This window comes from Hyla sarda, chromosome 10 (genome assembly GCF_029499605.1).
Source record: "Hyla sarda isolate aHylSar1 chromosome 10, aHylSar1.hap1, whole genome shotgun sequence".
NCBI classification, from domain to species: Eukaryota; Metazoa; Chordata; class Amphibia; order Anura; family Hylidae; genus Hyla; species Hyla sarda.
The window spans coordinates 29,417,924-29,438,626 of record NC_079198.1 but is presented as its reverse complement, the minus strand read 5'-3'; the positions used below and the strand labels follow the sequence as shown (position 1 = coordinate 29,438,626).

Here is a 20,703-nt window from a genome sequence, read left to right as displayed (position 1 = left end):
ATAGATAGATAGATAGGAGATAGATATATGGATATATAGATAGATATGAGATAGATATGAGATAGATAGATATGAGATAGATATGAGATAGATAGGAGATATATAGATGGATATATAGATATGAGATAGATAGGAGATAGATAAATAGATAGATAGGAGATAGATTGGAGATAGATAGATAGATAGATATGAGATATATATGAGATAGATAAGAGATAAATAGATAGATATGAGATAGATAGGAGATAGAAATGAGATAGATATATATGAGATAGATAGATAGATAGATAGATAGGAGATAGATATGTATAAGACTGATAGATATGAGATAGATATTTTGGCCTTTGGCTGTCCAGGCATCCTGGGGGTTGTAGCTTTTCAACAGCTGGAAGCATAGTGGTTGGTAAACAATGATGTAGGACCTACAACAGCTGGAGGCACACTGGTTGGGAAAGACTGATCTATCATATATCTATCATGTCACATATATCTACCTACATTGTAGGTAGATATATGGGAAATGATAGATATAAGATAGATCAGTCTTTCCCAACCAGTGTGCCTCCAGCTGTTGCAAAACTACAACTCCCAACAGTCAGTCCCATCTATAGTGGGGCTGGCGCAGTGTTTCCCAACCAGGGTGCCTTCAGCTGTTGTAAAACTACAACTCCCAGCATGCCTGGACAGCCGAAGGCTGTCCGGGCATGTTGGGAGTTGTAGTTTTGCAACAGCTGGAGGCACACTTGCTAGGAAAGCCCGAGATAGATATATATTATGTATCTATCTGCCATCCTAGTCATTTCCCTCCCAGCAGTACACATGGCTGCTCTGGAATTCCTTATCTTGTCTTGTATCTATGTTAGATCCATCCTCAGGGACCCATGTGGGGTGATGACATTCTTGTTGTATTTGCCCTTTACCTGTCCTTTATGACCTTGCTGCTTCTCCTCTTATCTTTCTTCCCTATCAGTTGTGATTCTTGCTTTTGGTTTCTCACACACTGTTCGGATTTTCTATCCTTTGGCACCAGTCATGTAAAGAATCGTCCGTGAATGGAGATGATAATGGGCATGGCAGGCGGGTGCCCATTGGTGGTGCCTATTGGGAAATCATCAGAAGATTTGGCTGCTTTATGGAATGCAGTCGGTGGGCTTTCGTTTTCCATTTATAATGCAGGACGTTTCCCAGAAATGATACATGTATCCTCACAGGGCACAAGTTGGCTGCAGCAGTAGATGGTCATATGACTTGTTTGGCAACCTGCATATATTTAGGCTGTTACATAGCAACACATACAATGGTGTGCAGATGACACCATCAGAGTGCCTCCCTCTTTTAGAATTGCATGCTAATGCCCTCGATGAATACGATGAATGGCCTGGTCTTTAAGGGGTTAAAAAGAAAAGGTCCCCAAAAAGATGAATACATGTTCACAGCATTGCCAGACAGGAAGCAAATTGGTTGTTGGTACTAGGGGTCACTTTTTTTTTTTTTTTTTTTTTTTACCCCTAGTACCTTTACCCCTAGGGACCTTTTCTTTTTAACCCCTTAAGAACCAGGCCATTTTTCACTGTAGGACCAGAGCGTTTTTTGCACATCTGACCACTGTCACTTTAAACATTAATAACTCTGAGATGCTTTTACCTTTCATTCTGATTCCGAGATTGTTTTTTCGTGACATGTTCTACTTTATGTTAGTGTAAAATTTTGTCGAGACTTGCATCATTTCTTGGTGAAAAATTCCAAAATTTGATGAAAAAAATTGAAAATTTTTCATTTTTCTAACTTTGAAGCTCTCTGCTTGTAAGGAAAATAGACATTCCAAATAAATGATATATTGATTCACATATACAATATGTCTACTTTATGTTTGCATCATAAAGTTGACATGTTTTTGCTTTTGGAAGACATCAGAGGGCTTCAAAGTTCAGCAGCAATTTTCTAATTTTTCACAAAATTTTCTAAATCAGAATTTTTCATGGACCAGTTCAGGTTTGAAGTGGATTTGAGGGGCCTTCATATTAGAAATACCCCATAAATGACCCCATTATAAAAACTGCACCCCTCAAAGTATTCAAAATGACATTCACTAAGTGAGTTAACCCTTTAGGTGTTTCACAGGAATAGCAGCAACGTGAAGGAGAAAATTCAAAATCTTCATTTTTTACACTCGCATGTTCTTGTAGACCCAGTTTTTGAATTTTTACAAGGGGTAAAAGGAGAAAAATCCTCTCAAAATTTGTAACCCAATTTCTCTCGAGTAAGGAAATACCTCATATGTGTATGTAAAGTGTTCGGCGGGCGCAGTAGAGGATTCAGAAGGGAAGGAGCGACAGTGGGATTTTGGAGAGTGAGTTTTTCTGAAATGGTTTTTGGGGGGCATGTCACATTTAGGAAGCCCCTATGGTGCCAGAACAGCAGAAAACCCCCTGCATGGCATACCATTTTGGAAACTACACCCTTCAAGGCACGTAACAAGGGGTCCAGTGAGCCTTAATATCCCATAGGTGTTTGATGACTTTTCGTTAAATTCGGATGTGTAAATGAAAAAAAAAAATTTCCATCTCTTCTGAGTATGGAAATACCCCATGTTAGGACGTAAAATGCTCTGCGGGCAAACTACAATGCTCAGAAGAGAAGGAGTCACATTTGGCTTTTGGAAAGCAAATTTTGCTGAAATGGTTTTTGGGGGGCATGTCGCATTTAGGAAGCCCCTATGGTGCCAGAACAGAAAAAATACCCACATGGCATACTATTTTGGAAACTGCATCCCTCAAGGAATGTAACAAGGGGTACAGTGAGCCTTAACACCTCACAGGTATTTCACGACTTTTTGTTAAAGTTGGATATGTAAATGAAAAAAAAAATGTTTTCACTAAAATGCTGGTTTTCCCCCAAATTTTACATTTTTACAAGGGGTTATAGGAGAAAATTACCCCCAACATTTGTAACCCCATTTCTGCTGAGTATGGAAATACCCCATTTGTGGACGTCAAGTGCTCTGCAGGCGAAATACAATGCTCAGAAGAGGAGGAGTGCAATTGAGCTTTTGAAGAGTGAATTTGTTTGGAATGGAAGTCAGGGGCCATGTGTGTTTACAAAGCCCCCCGTGGTGCCAGAACAGTGAACCCCCCCACATGTGACCCCATTTTGGAAACTACACCCCTCACAGAATTTAATAAGGGGTGCAGTGAGCATTTACACCCCACTGGCATTTGACAGATCTTTGGAACAGTGGGATGAGCAAATTCAAAATTACATTTTTCATTTTCACAGACCACTGTTCCAAACATCTGTAAGACACCTGTGGGGTGTAAATGTTCACTGTACCCCTTATTACATTATATGAGGGGTGTAGTTTCCAAAATGGGGTCACATGTTGGGGGGTCCATTGTTCTGACACTATGGGGACTTTGTAAACACACGTGGCCTTCAATTCTGGACACATTTTCTCTTCAAAATCCCAATGGCGCTCCTTCTCTTCTGTGTATTGTAGTTCACCTGCAGAGCACTTTACATCCACAAATTTTGGGGGGCTTTTTCCCATTTTCCCTTGTGAAAATGAAAAATTTAGGGTAACATTTTCTCATCCAAATTTAACAAAAATTTGTCAAACACCTGTGGGGTGTTAAGTCTCACTATACCCCTTGTTACATTCCGTGAGGGGTGTAGTTACCAAAATGGGGTCACATGTCGGTATTTATTTTTTTGCGTTTATGTCAGAGTCACTTTAAAATCAGCCACCCCTGTGCAAATCACCAATTTTGACCTCAAATGTACATGGTGCACTCTTACTCCTGAGCCTTGTTATGCGTCCGCAGATCATTTTACGCCCACATATAGGGTATTTCCGTACTCAGGAGAAATTGCTTTACAAATTTTGGCGGTCTTTTTTTCCACTAACAGGCTGATGTAGACCCCAACTTTTCCTTTTCATAAGGGGTAAAATTTGTAGTGTAATTTCTCCCGAGTACGGAAATTCCCCATATGTGGCCCTAAACTGTTTCCTTGAAATACGACAGGGCTCTGAAGTGAGAAAGCGCCATGTGCATTTGAGGACTAAATTAGGGATTGCATAGGAGTGGACATAGGGGTATTCTACGCCAGTGAATCCCAAACAGGGTGCCTCCAGCTGTTGCTAAACTCCCAGCATGCCTGGACAGTCAGTGGCTGTCCAGAAATGCTGGGAGTTGTTGTTTTGCAATAGCTGGCGGCTCCGTTTTGGAAACACTGCCGTACAAGACGTTTTTCATACTTATTTTTTGGGGGGTGGGGGGGGGGGTTGGGGGGGAAGTGTAAGGGGGTGTATATGTAGTGTTTCACTCTTTATTTTGTGTTAGTGTAGTGTAGTGTTTTTAGGGTACATTCGCACTGGCGGAGGTTTACAGTGAATTTCCTGATAGGAGTTTGCACTGTGGCGAAAAATTTGCTGCAGCTAATACTTGAAGCAGAAAACTTACTGTAAACCTGCCTGTGTGAATGTACCTTGTACATTCACATGGGGGGGGGGGGGGCAAACCTCCAGCTGTTTCAAAACTACAACTCCCAGCATGTACTGACAGAGCAAATACCCAAAGCAAACCTCTCCTGCTCTTGACAGTTCCTGACATGGACAGAGGTGTCAGCAGAAAGCACTGTGGTCAGGCAGAAAGTAAGTTCAAAGAGAAAAGAACTTCCTGTGGATCATAACAGCAGCTGATAAGTACTGGAACGATTAAGATTTTTTAAAAGACGTAATTTACAAAGTTGTTTAACTTTCTGGTGCCAGTTGTTTAAAAAAAATAATGTTTTCCAGTGGAGAACCCCTTTAAACTTAAAAAAGTTAAAGCCAAAATTGCTGATTTTTTGTCAAATCACATCCCAGAATGAAAGGAATAAAAAGTGATCAAAAGTTACCGATAAAACTACAGATCATGGTGCAAAAAATTAGCCCTGACACAAAGTTAAAGGTGGTCAGAATACAACAATTTTAAACATACTTTTTTGTTCAAAAAGTTTGACTTTTAAAAAAAAGTAATGCAATAAAACATGGGTATCATTTTAATCGGGTTGACCCACAGAATAAAGAGAACATGTCATTGTTACCATAAAGCACACTGTGTAGAAATGAAAGCCACCAAAATTTTGAATATTGCGGTTTTCTTTCCAATTTTCTTGTCAACTCAGAGTACTATTGATCTGACAAAGAAAGCAAGCCCTCATGGGTCTATGAATGGAAAAATAAAAGAGGAAAAAACAAAAACACAAAAATTTTAATTTCCTGTGTCCTCAAGGGGTTAAACATGTATTGACAAATACATCAAGTTTATGCAAAAACTCAATATTTACAGTGTGACTGAACCTTCTTTTTCAATACTATTTCTATTTTTCCCTTTTTCAATACTATTTCTATTTCTCCCTGATATGTTGGTTTCAGGCCAAATCCTGACTGATAAACTCATTCTTGTCTAATCACTACTTGGAGATTAACACAGTTTCTGTTTGTCCACCTGCTTTAGGGTGCGTTCACACGCTCTTTGTTTTTGCGGGTTTTCCGCTGCATATTTGAAAGGGTGCGGGCTCTTCTCGGCTATCCGCAACAGATTTTCCAAGGAGGAATTTACGCTGCGGAAAATCCGCCGCAAGCCCCATTGACGTCAGTAGGGACTGCGGCGGATTTTCCGCAGCGTAAATTCCGCCGTGGACAATCTGCTATGGACAGCCGGGAAGAGCCCGCCCCTTTCAAATACGCAGCGGAAAACCCACAAAAACAAAGAGCTTGTGAACGCACCCTTAGGGTGCATGCACACCACATTTTTGCAATATAGTTCTGTATCAGGTTTTTGATTCCTCAAAACCTGACTAAACTGTATCAAAACGTGTGTACAAATTTCAACCCGTATACGGTTTTAAAAATGATGTACCGTTGCATCTGTTTTTTTTATTTAAAAAAATGTATACGTTTTTCACTTTTCACTCCATTTTGAATAAAGTTTCACTTGTTTGATTAAAATTCCAAGAAAAAAAACTGTGCAAAGTCAAAAACAGTATGGTGAAAACCGGATGGAACCGTACGCACATACGGTTCAGTACGGTCCCCATTGACTCCCATTTAAAAAAAAAAAATAAACATACGGTTTAATACGGTTTTTCACCCGAACCAAAAAAACGTGGTAGACTACGGTTTTGGGTACATGTAAAAAAAAATGGACAAAACCGTATAAGACGGACTAAACCGAATGATGCGTTTGACATACGTTTTACAATGTTAAGTCAATGCATATGGTTTTCTATACGGTTCTGTATGGTTTTAACTTGAAACCGTATACGGGAACTGTGTAGCAAAAACGTGGTGTGCATGCACCCTTATGAAGATTGACCACAGTTTTTCAATGGGATTGAGATCTGGTGAGTTTTCTGGATATTGACCCAAAATTTCAATATTTTGTTCACTTTTGCCTTGTGACATAGTCTCCATCATGCTCGAAAGGCTTTGTTTAGCACCAAATTTCTCCTGGATTTTTAGAAGTTGCTCTCAGAGGATGTTCACATACCATTCTTTATTCATGACAGTGTTCTTAGGAAAAATTGCCACTGCACCACCAATGACGCATCTAAAAATTGTTCAGATGCTGCTATCACTAATGATCCCTGCATCTAAACAGTTAAATGACGGACATCTCCAATGTTGGTCATTGCAAGTAGGTCTTGATAGAGAGCCATCCTTTGAATGGGATCTACTGAGTGTGATCCCAATGAACAAAGGTGTGTAATAGAGGTGTTACCTGTGAGTAGTTGCTCTGTTACTTGGTAATATGCATCAGGGTGCTCTCTGGATATCGGACTACCACTGCCTCCTTCTGGGAAAAGGTTAAATGATATAATGTCATGTGATATGTTTTATATCTCAAATAATCAACAGTAATTTATTAACATTGTAACCTAAAAGGACTACTAAATGAAAGTTATATTACTACAGCTTGTATGATTTGTACCCCGGGGCTGACAACAGGGACCCCAAACAAATCATGTAAATAGTGGTCCCTTGACCTCCGATTGAATGGAGTGGCAGCGCCCCTGCCTGGACAACGTTCCATTCACTCTATGGGACTTTGAAAAATAGCCAAGTACAGAGTTCAGTCATTTTCAGAAATCCCATACAGAGTAAATGCAGCTGCATCTGAGCAAGCGCGCTGTTGCTTAATTCACCCATAGGACATGGGATCCACATTCCTTCCTTAAAGGGGTACTCCGCTGCTCAGCATTTGGAACAAACTGTTCCGAACGCTGGAGCCTGCGCCGGGAGCTCGTGATGTCATAACCCCGCCCCCTCATGACGTCACACCCTGCAAGTCTATGGGAGGGGGCAGGACGGCAGTCACCAAAATGCGTCACCACAATGCATAACTGCTACAATGTCTGGTGTAAATTATTTCAGTTATGCTGACCAGATGGAGGTCATCCCCCCTCTCGCTAACCCTAACTGAAATTGATGGAAGCGGCGTATAAGGGGAAAAGGTTGCAAATTGTTTCCGCAAAAGGTGGCTTTTTGTATGCCAGAAAACTGAAATACAGCATTAATAAATTCTCCCTTTTGACTTTTTGGGAACTTTCATGCCAGAGCAAATTTTAGGGCACCAGGGTACATTTTCACAATAATTCACCATGTTTAAAACCTCCACATTATTTATGATGTGGATTTTGCACAAGTCGATTTGTAACATTGTAAGGCTGCGTTTCCACTTGACAGGTTTTTTTTTTTTTTTTTAAGCTGCCACGGCAGTTTTTGAACCAAAACTAGAAGTAGAGCCATGAGGAAGGATAGGTATAAGTCCTTCTTTTTATATTTTTTCCATTCCTTTGAATACACTTCTGGCTTTGGTTAAAAAAAACTGTAGTGACAACTATCCAGAAAACTAGTAAGTGGAAATGCAGCCTGAGACTCCCTGGTAGCATTTACACCGCTTCACATTCTGTTGCTTCTCTTGTGGATGTCTCATACGCCTGAAACAGGAGAAGGTCATTGTGATAAATATACATTTCCTAGAAGGACTATCCTGGCTGAGGCTTCTTAGGAGTAGAATGTTAAAATGAAATAACTTAAAATACTAGAACCCTCCCTAGGATTCATGACAGGGTATATCAGGTATTTTTTTATAAATGTAAATGGGGGAAAAAAATTGCCCACCCAAACATGGCCCTAACTTAAAGGGTTATGTAGCTTAGAAAGTTTTTCCCCCTATCCAGAGCATATGGAATAAGTGTCAGATCGCGGGGGGTCTGACTGCTGGGGCCCCCCTGCAATCTCCTGCACCGAGCGGGGGTCGACACCCCCTTTATGCATTTCTATGGGAGAGCCAGAGATACCCGAGTATAGCACTCCGGCTCTCCTTTGGATAGGGGAAACATTTTTTTAAGTTGGACTACTCCTTAAATAATACGAAGCTGAACAAAATTGTTGGTACCAACAATGCTCCCTGAAATAACTTGAAACTGACAAAAGAAATAATGAATTTACTGCAAATTATCTGTTGAAATTTGAATTCTAACTGATACAATTGGGGTTCAACAGAATCATTTTGAATGAAAATGACACTGACCTGGACAAAAATGATGGTACCTGAACTTAATATTTGGTTGCACAACCTTTCGAGGCAGTCATTGTAATCCAGCAATTTCTGTAACTCTCAATGAGACCACCCCAACCTTAGGGTTCATCTCTAATGTCTTCAAGTTGTTCTGGTTTCTTTGGTTACCATTGGTATTATACGTCTCTTTTTCCTCTTCTGGCCACATCCAGGGAGGTTGGCTAAAGTCTTGTAGCCTTTACCTTTAGGCTATGTTAACACGGCAGAATTTCTGATTGGAATTTTGATGGGATTCTGCTGCACTGTGCACACAGCAGAATTTCAGCAGCAGAAACATCTATCCCGATTCTGGCATCCACAGAAACACTGAACCAGTTCAATGTCTCTGCGGATTCCGCTCGAAAATGCATTGCCGTCTGTAAAGACAGCACATTTCTGAGCATTCCTAGGGCCGCCAAATCAAGCAAATGTTGGGAATGTCCTCCTGTGTTTTCCACACATTTTTCACCATGTGAACATAGCCTTAAAGGGGTACTCCGGTGAAAACTTTTTTTCTTTTAAATCAACTGGTGGCAGAAAGTTAAACATATTTGTAAATTACTTCTATTAAAAAATCTTACTCCTTCCTGTACTTATTAGCTGCTGAATACTACAGAGGAAATTCTTTTCTTTTTGGAATGCTCTCTGATGACATCACGAGCACAGTTCTCTCTGCTGACGTTATAATAATAACACTTTATTTATTGTTGTCCTTAGTGGGATTTGAACCCAAGTCCCCAGCACTGCAAGGCAGCTGTGCTAACCAATGAGCCACCATGCTGCCCTTAGCATACATCTGCTATGCATGGTTGCTAAAATGGACAGAGATGTCAGCAGAGAGCACTGTGCTCATGATGTCATCAGTGTTTCAAAAAGAAAGGAATTTCCTCTGTAGCATTCAGCAGCTAATAAGTACTGGAAGGATCAAAATTTTTTAATAGAAGTAATTTACAAATATGTTTAACTTTCTGCCACCAGTTGAGTTAAAAGAAAAAAGGTTTTCACCGAGTACCCCTTTAACATGCTTGTCAACTCTCTCCTGCACTTTCTGTAGTTTCAGGTTTAATTTAGTACACACTATGATATCAAACAGCACAGTGACTACTTTTCCTCACCTTAGATTTCCATCAGTTAAAGGGGTACTCCGGTGGAAAGCAATTTTTTTTTTTTTCAAATCAACTGGTGCCAGAAAGTTATACAGATTTGTAAATTACTTCCAGTACTTAGCTGCTGTATGCTCTTTTTAGTCTTTACTCTCTGCTGACACCTCTGTCCATGTCAAGAACTGGAGCAGGAGAGGTTTGCTATGGGGATTTTCTCCTACTCTGGACAATTCCTAACACAGACAGAGGTGGCAGCAGAGAGCACTGTGGTCAGACATAAAAGAACAACTCAACTTCCTCTGTAGTATACAGCAGCTGATAATTACTGGAAGGATTAAAATTTTTTAATAGAAGTAATTTACAAATATGTTTAACTTTCTGGAGCCAGTTGATAAGAAAAAAAAAGTTTTCCACCGGAGTACCCCTTTAACTTCTCAGTAAATTGTCAGGGAACAGGGTTTTCCTGTCTTTACAGAAAGGTACCAATAATTTTGTCTACCTCTTTAAGAACTCTGTAAGTAAATTAAATGACCAAAAAAAAAGATAAAAATAAAGAAAGTTTCCCTTGCAATTCTTTCTAAAATTTGTGTTAAAACAAAAACTTTTCCACAAATCAGAGAGGGCATATGGGACTGGATATTGTCTGCATAGCAGATGAAAGTATACTTTTTTTTCCTTGATGGATTACCCCTTATTTTTTTTCCTTGATGGATTATAAAGATTGTACCAATGGTCTTGGCAAAGAGTGCCTTTGTGGATTTTAAAATAGGGCAGTTTTACACAGTTTTGGGTGTTTTTTTTTCTTGACTGACTCCCCCATATACATGCTTGCTTAGCTCGTTCAAGCATGCACATGTTCTCAATAGGAAAGGAGTGAAAGCCGCAGCGAGATCAGGCACTTAAATTCAGTATGCTATGAAGATCAGGCACTTAAAGGGGTATTCCGCCCCTAGACATTTTAGCCCCTATCCAAAGGATAGGGGATAAGATGTCAGATCGCCGCGGTCCCGCTGCTGGGGACCCCTGGGATCCCCGCTGCGGCACCGCGCTATCATTACAGCGCAGAGCGAGTTCGCTCTGCACGTAATGATGGGCGGTACAGGGGCCGGAGCATCGTTACGTCACGGCTCTGCCCCTCGTGATGTCACGGCCCGCCCCTTTCAATACAAGTCTATGGGAGGGGGCGTGGCGGTCATCACGCCCCCTCCCATAGACTTGCATTAAGGGGACGGGCCGTGATGTCACGAGGGGTGGCGTCATGACGTCACGCGGCTCCGTCCCCTGTATCGCCCGTCATTACGCACAGAGCGAACTCGCTCTGTGCTGTAATGATAGTGCGGTGCCTCAGCGGGGATCCCGGGGGTCCCCAGCTGCGGGACCGCGGTGATCTGACATCTTATCCCCTATCCTTTGGATAGGGGATAAAATGTCTAGGGGCGGAATACCCCTTTAAATTCAATATGCTTTATCCTTCTTTCCCTGACCTCATCTGTCAGGGTAGAGTGCTGAGGCCCTTATACATATAACATACAGTACTCAGCCAGTCCTGAGTCCTGCCAAAATTGTTCAGTATAAACCTTCTTGACTCTGAGTACTTTGTGGACCAAAAGCTAGCCCAGCTGACTCAAAGTGTACAAGCTTGTGTGAATTTAGTTTGGCACAGGTTACATCAGGACATCAAGAAATTATATTTCTCCCCATAAAAACAGAGGATTGTATGTGGTGCCACAGGGGTGCAAGGGATTCTTGTCAATTTGTGACGCCAGTGTACCATTAGCCTATACACGATCCGAGGTGGAGACAGCTTCTCCTGGGTCAGACACTGGGGGTTAAAAACACACAGACATTGGGTTACGGATAACTGTCTTTTACTGAGCACAACACACAGTACGGAGCAAAGTAGAAGGGATGCAGTGTCACCCTTGGAAGCCCTGTTGCCTTGCTGATTTGATTTAAAATGTTCTTAGACTTTCCTCAGGATTTTTCTCACACACGACTTCCACCTCCTTTCCACGCTGTACTCAGCATTAAGTCTGCTTAGACTGGGCAACTCCTACGCTATATACATGAACATTTAGGGGTTCCCATTGAGCAAACAGGGACACCTGATTATCACTGCTTCTCTCTCTTAAAGCTACAAGACATAAATAACATAATATACAGTGAATATAGAAAATATAATAAAGCGCTAAAGAGCCCAACACCAGAGCAGCAGGCAGGCCCGAGGAGATCCGCAGCCCACAGGACAGCCTTTGGTGCTGGGACACCACATGTACAGCCAACAACAATGTAAGTGAATGGTTATGTGAATGATCCATGATTGTTTGTATGGCTATTCACTTAATTGGGCCATGTAAAGGCTCCCTTTAATAATGAATATTCACATGTTTCACAATGTTTTTATTGAATTTTATAAACATAAGAAATGTAACATATAACATATTATGACATCAGATGTGTCAGAGTTTACATATGAACATGCATAACAACCTTGACTGGTGGAGCATAATTGTTCATCCAAACAGTGTCATGCATATTCACAAAGGATCTATCAGGTCATGAATATGACGGTTGCAAAAATTTGTGCAACAAATATGCTGCGTGTGAACACACACTAAAAATAGAAGTATTTTTTAGACCTCGAAATTATTTATGACCGACAATGTGCCAAGACTGAAGTAGTAGAAGAACTAGGTAAACCACATTCCCCTCTTTCGGTGAAATTTTTTCCACATTGATACACTTAAAGGGGTATTCCAGACAAAAACTTTTTTTTTATATATATCAACTGGCTCCGGAAAGTTAAACAGATTTGTAAATTACTTCTATTAAAAAATCTTAATCCTTCCAATAGTTATTAGCTTCTAAAGTTGAGTTGCTGTTTTCTGTCTAACTGCTTTCTGATGACTCACATCCCGGGAGCTGTCCAGCTCCTATGGGGATATTCTCCCATCATGCAAGGGATATTCTCCCATCATGCACAGCTCTCGGGACGTGACATCATCATTGAGCAGTTAGACAGATAACTTCAGAAGCTAATAACTATTGGAAGGATTAAGATTTTTTAATAGAAGTAATTTACAAATTTGTTTAACTTTCCGGAGCCAGTTGATATATAAAAAAAAGTTTGTGCCTGGAATACCCCTTTAAACACTTCAGGGCTTCAGGCTAAATAAAAATCACTTGAATTCTTTTAAGTCCTAAGGCTAAGTTCACATGGTTTTATTTGTTGTAGAGATTTTTTTTTTTGCAACATTTCCACAATCTGCAGGGAAATTTGTGAAATAGTTCCACAGCATATTTTGCAGTATTGGTGCAAATTTAGCATATTTCACGCTACAGGAAATCCACCTGGCTGTGGGAAACCTGTGAGGTATCTTGCTATTAGCAAAGACAATAAGGGCTTCTCTGCCGCAGCCCTGTGTGGGCAGTGAGGTTTGGAGGCCGGCACTTCACATCACAGTCATGGCGGCACGCTGCGCCCGTCTCCAACCCTTACTCCATACATAAGGCCGCTGCAGGAAGCTCTGTGTGTCTGCTCATAGCAAAATATGCTGCACATTTCCCCTGTCCAGCAGATTTCCAGCGTGAAATCCGTAGCGTATACCCTATGTTTTACCCTACCCTTTAAGCATACTGGCAATAATGTCCGGCAAAGCCATCTCCAGATCACTAAAGTCTCAGACAAGTCTGGCGCTCAGAAGTTGACACAATTTTTTGTCAGATATCCTGCCGCTGGGACCATCATTAAATGTACGCTTTAACTGGATGTACGCGGTACTCCACTGGCCAGCATTCGGAAGTAAATGTTCCAAATGCTGTTTTTGCACTGCGGGGTCGGCCACACCTCTCATGACGTCATGGTCATGCCCCCTAAATGCAAGTCAATGGGAGGGGGCGTGACGGCCGTTACGCCCCCTCCCATAGACTTGCATTGAGGGGGCGTGACTGATCCCCACAGCACGAAAACAGCATTTGGAACATTTAGTTCTGAACCCTGGCCAGTGGAGTACCCCTTTAATTTCAGCTGGGATTCGTTGCAACCTAGAAGTCTGTGGGAGAAAAAAATGGCAAGATTTCTTGAACAAATGCCATACCCTTCGTATGCAGGTTTATGGGCATAAACTGAAGCCTCCACATGAATAGCCACAATTCTACAGGAAAACATGAAATTGCAAATTAGTGCTATCATTATAATAAATAAATATATATATATATATATATATATATATATATATATATAAAAAAAAAGTAATCTATCTAACCAAAACTCCTCTACAGGCAATAATCAGGTTTAGCGTAAAGTGACAAATGTGTTACAGACGGTGATGGGCTTCAAATGATTAATATCAGGTCCCTTACTTGGGGTGACATGTAGTGCAAAAAGATTTCTACCTTAGTAGAATATACCAATTCCAATGCAAACAGAATGGTCTCTGTGGTGTGATATCTTCAATACACGGGAAAACGCTAAATAAATCTACTCCCCCTGCACACTACTACCCTCCCAGCATCTGTACCGATTGACGTGATGTAAAGATCGTATATGAGGAATATGGATTTAGAATAAAGCAAGAAAAGCACGATAGGGTGAGAGCATTGCATTCATTTCTTACTAAAAAGTCTAAATAAATCACTGTTTACCCTGGGTGGTTGTACCTGCAGTCACTCCTAGCCATAATCAGACAACGTATACACGCAAATTTTCTCCAGGTGCTGACAGGATCAAACAGGCGCCGAGAGTCTTCTTGCTGCTGGTAAGGCCACACAAAGACTCCCAACACCTTTTTGATCCTGCCAGCACCTGGAGAAAATGTATTGGCACACAATGGCCCTCATTTACTAAGAGTGTTGTGTAGGTTTCTTTGTGGGTTTTAATTCCCTACAATTTATTTCCCACGGTATTTACTAAGGTTTCCCTACATTTCCCACTTTCCGTTCACTTTGCTTTTTCTACACATGCTCTGATCTGTTGGGTTTTCCTCTGCTCAAATCCACTACATTTTATGTGGAAACCTTAGTAAATATGTTGGGTTTTTGTGAAAATGTCAGGGACACGAACCTTTTTGGAGACCATGCCTCCTTTTCCCCGTCGGCCACGCCCCTTTTTCTGGTTTTCTCAGCAAAATGGAGAGTTAGTCGGGTTTTTTTCAATTCTGATGCAAATTCTAACGCACATTCTAGCGCAAGTTCTGGCGCAGACAGAATTTCTGGCGCAATGCAACAGAATCTGGTGCACAACCCGACAAAATATGTCGGGTTTGCAATAGTAAATGAGGGCCACTATGGCCCTCATTTACTAAGAAAATCGGGTTGTAAGTCTATGTTGCTTTCTTACCCGACTGCTTTTTTCCCCTGGTATTTATTATTATGTCGCATCCTGTTTGTCGCACGTGGGTTTTGTTGGTTTTGGTTTCCAACTCCTCTGAGCTGTCGGGAAAAAATCCACAACAATTCAACTAATTCGGGTTGGAAACCTTAATAAATACGTGGGAAAGCTAAGAAATGTCGGGTAACGCCCCTTTTTCGGGTTTGGGAGAATCCACATCGGGTCCGTCGGGAAAAAATGTCGTATCGTGTCGCAGACTGGCGCAGGATGTCTGCGACATGGCGCAGACAAAGATGCGACAAAAAAACCCGACAAAAGAGGTCGGGTTTAGAATAGTAAATGAGGGCCTATGTCTAGTTTTAGAACTGTATTTATGTAATGAGTCTAATTCTGGTACTGTATATATAAATGGAACAGAGTTCTACTACTGTTATCGGCCTTATGCTGTTACCTTATATGCTTAATAAGCTTAGTTCTGGTACTGTAATGAGGCATGTTGTATATGTGTTAATCCTGGAACTGATACTCTACGTGAGCACTCAACTTTTGTATTTAGGAGGTGGGAAAAGGAAAGTTCATGCAGTGTGCTGTATGCCACACATCTCATCCATCCTTCCTGAAATGCACATTGTAGCCAAATTGGTATATTGGCCCTCATTTACTATTGCAAACCCGACATGTTTTGTCGGGTTGTGGGCCAGATTCTGTCGCATTGTGCCAGAAATTCTGTCTGCGCCAGAATTTGCGCCAGAATGTGTATCCGAATTTGCGCCAGAATTGAAAAAAACAGACTAACTCTCCATTTTGCTGAGAAAACCCGAAAAAGGGCCGTGGCCAACGGGGGAAAGGATGCATGGTCTCCGAAAAGGGGCGTGTCCCCGACATTTTCACAAAGCCCAACATATTTACTTAGGTTTCCACATAAAATGTGGTGGATTTCAGCTGAGGAAAACCCTACAGATCAGAGCATGTGTAAAAAAAGCAAAGTGTAGGGAAAGTGGAAAATGTAGGGAAACCTTAGTTAATACCGTGGAAAATAAATTGTAGGGAATTAAAACCCACAAAGAAACCTACACTCCACTCTTAGTAAATGAGGGCCAGTATATAGGTACAGTAAAAGAACAAAGCACAGTACACACGCAGCAGGCTAGAGCAATAGAGTAGTAATAGCCAGTTACACTGATCAATGCTGTGCAATGGCATAGCATTGAACAGTGTATGCAATCAGAAGATTGCATTTTTCAGCCCCCTATGGGGGTTAAAAGAAAAGAAGTCTAAAAATGTTTTATATAAAAGTTCATTAACCCCTTCCCTATTAAAAGTTTAAATCACCCCCCTTTTCCCATTTTTGCGTAAATGTCCAAACTATTAAAATATAATGCTAGCTAAACTGCACGGTCGATGGCGTACATGTAAAAAAATACCAAAGTCCAGAATTGTGCATTTTTGGTCACTTTATATACCATATAAATATTAATAAAAAGCGATCAAAAAGTCCCATCAAAACAAAAATGGTACCACCCCGTACACGGAAAAATAAAAAAATTATAGGGGTCAAAAGATGCCAATTTTAAACATACCAATTTTGGTAGTTTATAATTTTTATAAGTATTAAAATAAAACCTATGTGAATTGGATATTCTTGTAACCATATGGACCTACAGAATAAAGATAAGGTATAATTTTTACCGAAAAGTGCACTGTGTAGAAACGGGAGCCCCCAAAATTTACAAAATGGCGTTTCTTTTTTCGTTTCACCCCACAAATATATATATTTTTTGGTTTTGCTGCAGGTTATATTATAAAATATATATTGATAGAGATACACCGGCACCAGTGTCAGGCTCAGGGTTAATGCAGCTATATGGGAGGTGTTCTAGTACCTGTCTTGCTCTGTGAGTTTCAGTGGTGCAATGCGTTCTATGCAGTAATCCAACAAACAGTAGAAGGAAGAAATAACGCAGCACTCACCACAAGCTCTTTGTTCACCGTCTTCTTTATTCGGTTAAAAGTGTGCAGACAGGTACAGCAGGTAAGAGGAGACCTGGCGTGCGGAGGGATGTGGGTGGCACCCACATCCCCCCGCACGCCAGGTCTCCTCTCACCTGCTGTTCCTGTCTGCACACTTTTAACCAAATAAAGAAGACGGTGAACAAAGAGCTTGTGGTGAGTGCTGCGTTATTTCTTCCTTCTAATGTATATTATTAAATAAGTGATGTCATTACATAGTACAACCGGTGATGCAAAAACAAGACCTTTATATGGGTCTGTAGGTGCAAAATTGAAAGTGTTATTATTTTTAGAGGGGAAGGAGGAAAAAACGAAAATGCAAAAATGAAAATTTGTCCCTAAGGGGTTAAAGAAAAAAACAGCTTTGTTTTTGCATTAAAAGCCACTGAATTGTTGCCCATGTAAACATGCCTTAACATTATCGCAGTATAGAAGCGAATAAATTACCTTGAAATCCCTAAAAAATGTCCAGAAAGCGCAGAAGTATAGAACCGAATGGCTCTCTATTCTATATACCAATGGCGCATTTGGGAGTTAGCACCCCTTCCTCAGATTGGCATATGGCATAGTGCATACATACAGGTTGCTGACATATATACAGTATGCATACAAGCAAACAAACATGACTGCCAAAGGGCAAGTCCACTAAGACACAGTTCAATTGAGTTCCTATAATAATATCAAGTAGGAAACAATGCCCATACTCTCGGAGCTCCACGAAACTCCACTAAGCACAATGAATAATACACATACGTAGGGCAATTACACACAGGCTGCATGCCAACTTAGCTTCACCGCAACAAGTGAATTCACATTTCAAGACATAACTCAAGGTTAAAGGGGTACTCCGGTGAAAACCTTTTTTCTTTTAAATCAACTGGTGGCAGAAAGTTAAACATATTTGTAAATTACTTCTAATAAAAAAGCTTAATCCTTTCTGTACTTATTAGCTGCTGAATACTACAGAGGAAATTATTTTCTTTTTGGAATGCTCTCTGATGACATCACGAGCACAGAGCACATTATTATAATAATAACACTTTATGTATTGTCGTCTTTAGTGGGATTTGAACCCTAGTCCCCAGCACTTCAAGGCAGCTGTGCTAACCACTGAGCCACCATGATCCCCTTAGCATACATCTGCTATGCATGGTTGCAAAAATGGACAGAGATGTCAGCAGAGCGCACTGTGCTCGTGATGTCATCAGTGTTCCAAAAAGAAAGGAATTTCCTCTGTAGCATTCAGCAGCTAATAAGTACTGGAAGGATTAAGATTTTTTAATAGAAGTAATTTACAAATATGTTTAACTTTCTGCCACCAGTTGATTTAAAAGAAAAAAGGTTTTCACCGGAGTACCCCTTTAAGTAGAAGTACCGTACTCTTCATGCTTCACTTTTTTTCATTTTTCACAAGAAAATGTCTTTCTTATGATAAAAATTGAATAAAGCACGAAGAGTACGTCTACTTAACCGTGAGTTGTGTCTTGAAATGTGAATTCACTTGTTGCGGTGAAGCTAAGTTGGCGTGCAGCCTGTGTATAATTGCCCTACGTATGTGTATTATCCATTGTGCCAAAGGGCAAGAAAAGGTCACACCAGAGTAAAAACAAACATCATGTGCAAAAGTACAATGTATAAATACGATACATATATAAGAATAATAGGAACTGAATTATAGTACAAACATAATATCAATAAGCAATAGAGTAATAACAATAATATGAAGAGGTGATGTGACTTCTTTTTCTCAGGGTGTTTCCCCAGCTAGTGTATACATGCGAATATCAATGTCGTCAAATATTTAAACACATTACAATATACTTATCACTTGTTTTCCCACAAATAAATATCCGATGTTTACATTACAGCAATTTGGCAGTTTATTGCTCTTTCACCATCCCCTCGATGGGACAGTTTATCCGGCTGTTTTGAAACCAACACTCCCCCCCCCCCCCCCAAGAGATGATTGGTTACTGAAAGTCATGTGACCTCCTCTCAATGATATGTCCGAGACAACTGTACTTTTGCATATTATATTTTGGTTTTTACTCCGGTGGGACCTTTGCTTGCCATTAGACAGTCATTTTTTTTTGTTTGCATGCATATATAAGTCAGCAAACAGTATGTATGCACTATGCCAATCTGAAGAAGGGGTGCTAACCCCGAAACGTGTCACTGGTGCACAGAATAAAGATCTATTTCAATCTATACTTCTACGCTTCTTCTATGCTAATTCTTTAGAGATTCCAAGCGCCTGGACCAAAAAGGTAATTTTCTTCACCTCTATACAGAATTACCACAGGACAACCACAGCGGTTCCTCGACGTTGAACGTATCCATTCTACAAACTTCCTAGCCTATAAATGATGAAAGGCATACTTTTCATACGCTGAAGGTGAGCGGTAAATTTATAGAACCTGCAAAATCCCCATTTAATGGAACCCCTATATTTTGACTAAGGCATGATTCGCCACCTTCTGGTCTGTCCTTTTTTTCACTACAGATTTGTCTAAGAGTATCACAAACTCACATACAGATAACATACTGCGCTTGTTCGCCGGTTGATTGAGTCGGTTTGACGCGTCAAGAAACCAGCGGATGTCGGCTGCACATCTCCCTGTGTAATAGGAGAAGTTCTGCTGATGGCTAATAGCAGCAAAGGGCGGCAGGAGTGATCCAGCGATTAGGAATGTGATCCTCACCGTCCGCTGTTCAAGCCTTGGGCAATCCTAAGTATGCAAAGCATGCACGGCAAAACTCACTGAGATTTCCCACTGGCAACTGACCTGTCCAAGCTTTACCTACTGGAGCGAATTATTCAAAGACCCTATCAAGTAAAGAAATTTAAATCTGTAGGATAGCTGGGTAAATGAAGGCAGATTGAGAAAGATGAAGTTCATACAAATGCTGGGGAAAGGGAACAAGACATTATCTTATGTTTAAATCTTACTTGGCATCATTGTAGAAGCCACATAAAACCACATAGGTTCTGCCAAGAAAAGGTCACCCCGCAAAAATCCCTGTGCAGACAAGAAGTGGCCATGTCAGGGAAGCCACAACTATTGCTTAGATGGAGTGATAGATTTTATGGAAAAACTTCTTTATGGGAAAATGTCTAATGTTTAGATTTGAGAAATGGATTTTGGATCAAGATAGTTTTTCTCTGATAATTCCACTTCTTAACCTCTTAAGGACCAGGCACGTATGAGTACGTGCCTGCACCCTGGGTCTTAAGGACCAGGCACGTATGAGTACGTCTGTGGGAATTTCGGCCCCCGCCGCGCGCCGGGCAGGGACCGGACCGGGGTGACTGCTGATATCGATCAGCAGGCACCCCGTGCAAATGCCCAGTGAAGTGAATTCACACTTGCGATTCCGGGTCATTACGTGTCTATGGTGACCAGGAATATAAGGGGGATCACGGGTGTCTAAGACACCCACGATCCCCCTGAAGGAATAGGAGTGAGGTGGCACGGTTGCCACCCCTCCTATCCCTGCTATTGGTGGTCTAGACGCGACCACCAATAGCAGATCGGGGGCGGGGGGGTTAACTTTCGTTTTCCCACAATAGGCGGGGCAGGACGGGGAAACCCGACAGGGACCGGCTCAGAAGATCCACTTACCGATCCGGGCGGGCGACTGAGGCTGCGGGCGA

At 41.1% G+C, this 20,703-nt stretch overlaps 1 protein-coding gene and 1 long non-coding RNA gene across 7 annotated transcripts in view; one reads left to right on the top strand and one right to left on the bottom strand.

Moving 5' to 3' along the window:
* LOC130294504 (uncharacterized) overlaps nucleotides 1-1,167 on the bottom strand; it is a 79,961-nt gene extending 78,794 nt beyond the window's left edge. For all 4 annotated transcript variants that reach the window (XR_008848525.1, XR_008848523.1, XR_008848522.1 and 1 more), the window contains exon 1: nucleotides 921-1,167. This is a non-coding gene — a long non-coding RNA (uncharacterized LOC130294504). The remainder of the gene's footprint in view (nucleotides 1-920) is intronic.
* FLT3LG (fms related receptor tyrosine kinase 3 ligand) overlaps nucleotides 1-20,703 on the top strand; it is a 137,773-nt gene that overhangs the window by 25,667 nt on the left and 91,403 nt on the right. The window lies entirely within an intron of this gene.